The sequence below is a fragment of the Cicer arietinum genome, chromosome 4, assembly GCF_000331145.2.
Source record: "Cicer arietinum cultivar CDC Frontier isolate Library 1 chromosome 4, Cicar.CDCFrontier_v2.0, whole genome shotgun sequence".
NCBI lineage: Eukaryota > Viridiplantae > Streptophyta > Magnoliopsida > Fabales > Fabaceae > Cicer > Cicer arietinum.
Window position 1 is genome coordinate 40842955 of NC_021163.2, and position 4196 is coordinate 40847150.

The window sequence follows — 4196 nt, forward strand, 5'->3', positions numbered from 1 at the left end:
CTTTGCTTCCTTTTCCATCATCCTTTCTTCCCTTGTTTTATTTCCCGCACCAACGGGCTTATTTTGATCAAAAGATTCTATATCTATGGGTTTTCGCCCACCATCAAGCTTATCTACCAAAACATTTTTCTTTGACTCTTTTGTATATTGTTTACCTTCTTTTAATGTCTCTGTTGCCACAACAGATAAAAGAAACAATGCACAAAGGAAACACAAATTAAAAGCTTTGATTTTCATCACTACAATTTCTAAGAATTTAATTGTTGTGAAACATATGAATATATTCGGCAAGATAAATAGGTATGAAAATCAAAAGTAGATTTATTAAATAATATATTATTTAATTGGCTTTCGAGAATATTGAGCTATTGAAGGGTTATTGAGGTAGGTAAAGTGTTTAAACTTTGACAACTACGAGGTTGCTTGATAATTTCTTTAATAATAAACATAATTCTAGACTTTTGGTAAACATATTATCATACGTTGTCAATAAAAAATAGTTATTGACACGATAAAAAAAATTACTCTTTTAAATTTTTCTCAATTTCCTTTTATGTCTATAGGTTTTATTTATTTATTTTTTATTTAGTCATTAAATTTATCTCATTAGCCACCTTAACTTTTAAGTTATAATCCACTTACATAAATGTTATTTTTATAAGTTCCTTTAAAAAAGAATAATGTGGCAAATTAAAATTGAAGCCATGATTGATAAAATTGAGTTAAGAGTTTCAAAAATGTTATCTTTCAAGTTATAAGTTATGATGAAAATGAGTCATGATCGATAAAATTGAAACCAAAAATAGATTCGGTGGCCGATTTTGTGTGGGACAGTGGTTGAGATCGACTTAAATAACAAAGAATTGTTGGGAGTGAATTTGAGAGAAAAAGGTTTGCTGCAATTTGGTTGCCATTAATTTGATTTTCAATTTTTATTTTTTTAATTGCAGAAAGAGGGGTTGCAGATAGCAGATGTATAGGAAAAAGTAAAACTGTAGGACCCAACACAAGGTAGTAAAGTCTGAGGCAGAAATAGGAGTGTAATGAGCAACTCGCAGCAGAGCACTCTACCATGCACCTCCACATTTAAACCTGTCACCCCCAACCAACGTGAAAAATACAATTTTTCCCTTCAACCTTTTTAATTTTTGATTTTTTCACCGCTCATTCTAGAATTTTCGGAAGTTTCGACATGTCAATTTCTAAAATTTTCGAGACTTTAGAACAATTCGAAACTTTCGAAAATAGAAAATTCCAAAATTTCTGAAACTTTCAAACAATTCAAAACTTTCAAACTTTTCCAGATTTGGAAACTTTCGAAACGTAATCCTTATTTTGAAAATTTCCAAATTTGGAAACTTTAGAAACTTTCCAAATTTTAAAAATGTAATCCTTATTTCGAAAATTTTAAAATTCGGAAAGTTTCAAAATTTGAAACTTCCGAAACTATCAATTTTGAAACTTATGATAAATGGTTAAAAGGGTAAAATTGTATTTCCATGTGTCTTGAGGGGTGGCAAGTTTAGGTATGGGGGTGCAGGGTAGAATTGTCCTCGCAGCAAGGGAATAAAAGTCCAACCAGTAATAGTGCAAATTAATATGCAGAAGTGGAAAATAAGGGTGTAAACAGTTGTTTGGTCTAAAATTCATTTTCTAGTATTTCGAAAAGTCAGTAATAAATAATTTATTTTATTTATCTACGGTAGAAACGTTTTCTCCAAAACACTCATTTTAACATAATATTATTTTTCCTTAACATAGACAAATCTAATTTTAATCATAACTGTGATGATCACAATAATAACTATAGTTATTACTATAATATTTTTCAAAGTAATCACATAAAATACATCATCTTTAAAGAATAGTTGAAATGATCAAATAAATAATTATAACATCAACAATTTATAATAATTACTAAATCAAAATAAATATGTATAAAATCATCATACCATAACAACTACATAAAAATAAAGAAAATCAATATCAATATTATAGTTGTCCCAAGATAAATTTTTATAAAATAATTAATTAAAATAAGATATATTTAAAAATAATTAAATATAATTATGTGCACACATTAGTCAACATAAAAGGATACATCAAATTAATTACAAATGCATATATGCACGTAGAATCGCCTAAAATCTTAGACTTTAAAATGTGTACACTAAACTACTATTATTTTAAAAAAATATATAAAAATATAATATTTGATATCTATATCAATCATTTAGTTTAACATGTACAAGATTAAAACATCATATAAAGAAAATTAATCCTAAATTTAATTAACATATATTCTAAATTTCATTACTCATTTAAGCACAACATGTCAAAAATCAATTAGCTTAGCATTATAAACTAACATTACACAATGGATCATTTAAACAATTGCATATAATATTTCAATCATGAACGAAATACCATAATTACTCACTATAAATTACGAAGGAAATAAGTCTTATAGATTTAGTAATGATAAACGTATTACCTAAAGTTGAGTGAAGCGAAATTATGCCAAATAGATGGTTTAACTCCAACTAATTTCTCAAACAATAATTTTTAAGTTTTACTCTCTAAAAAAAAGTAAATAATATTATCAATTTCTCAACAAGTTTCCCTTAAGTAAGAAAGAGAGAAATTTTTTTAAATTATTTCATATCCTTATGAATTTCAGATAGAGATACACATAAGAATTCATATCATGAGCAATTTCTTAGAAATGAAGAACTAGAGTACATAAACATAGTGAAAGAGGACAAATATTTTCTAGTTTTACTCTCTAAAAAAAATTAAATAATATTATCAATTTCTCAACAAGTTTTCCTTAAGTAAGAAAGAGAGAGCATTTTTTCAATTATTTCATACCCTTATGAATTTCAAATAGAGATACACATAAGAATTCGTATCATGAACAATTTCTTAGAAATCAAGAACTAGAGTACATAAACATAGTGAAAGAGGACAAATATTTTCACATAGTTTCAAAATACACTCCAACCTAATATTCATGCCACATAAACCATTAACAGCTCCAACACTGATGTCACATAAGACTCATAGTCACTCAACTTTTTTATAAGAAATGAACATGATTTTCTTTAAATATTTCAAAAAAAAAAAAAATTAACAAGTATTCCTAACAATAATGAGTGATCGGGGTAACTAGTCCCTCTTAGTCGTGTAGTCAACTATTTAAGATAATCATAACTGTAACACCCCAATTTCTCATTATCTTATTTTAAATAGTATAATGATACGATACTATTTTTTTATATGAGTGTTAATATGTTTTCTAATTTCTTTAGGTGTGTCTGTGTGTTTGCTTTAGTAATTGATTTAAATTATTAATATTAACCATATTTAACTTACAAAAAAATAAATAAAATAAAATAAATAGATATAAATAAAATAATACCAGGAGTTTGCTCTAATAGAATGGAACAATAATAATAATAATTATTATTATTATTATTATAATAACAACCTAGGCTATTATGTAGTATATTCGATTGGCTTATCTAATTGATGTAGGTAGTGATGGCTAGTGGAAGGAATGATGCTGCGATTGTTGAGGCTCTAGAGTCCATGGCAGGAGTTACAGTGCAGGCTCTCCAAACTTTGGCTGAATCTCAAGCTACTGCACAAGCCTCTGCGCAAGCTGCTACCCAAGCTGCACAGATTGTTGCTCAAGCTACAAGCTACAGTGGTAGCTAAGGAAATGTGCAAATAAATGAATTCATGGTGATGGATCGATTCCACAAGGCTAACCCTCCATCGTTCGAAGGTCGCTATAATCCTGATGGGGCTCAAAAGTGGTTGCAAGAAGTTGAGAAAATTTTCAGAGGAGTGGCATGTCTCGAAGGTCAGAAAGTGCATCTTGGTACCTTTATGTTGACGGAGGAAGCTGAACATTGGTGGGATAATGCGCGCCAACATTTAGAAAGTATTGGGCTATATTCAACAACATGTTTCTAATTAAGTATTTCCCTGAAGATATCCGTAATAGAAAGGAGATGGAATTTGTTAAATTAGAACAGGGGAATATGTCGGTAGTGGAGTATACTGCTAAGTTCGAGGAATTATCCAGGTACTATGCACTCTATGTTGGAGTGGCAGGAGAAAAGTCTAAGTGCATCAAGTTTGAAATGGGACTCAGACCAGAGATCAAGAAACAGGTTGGAATGCAAGAG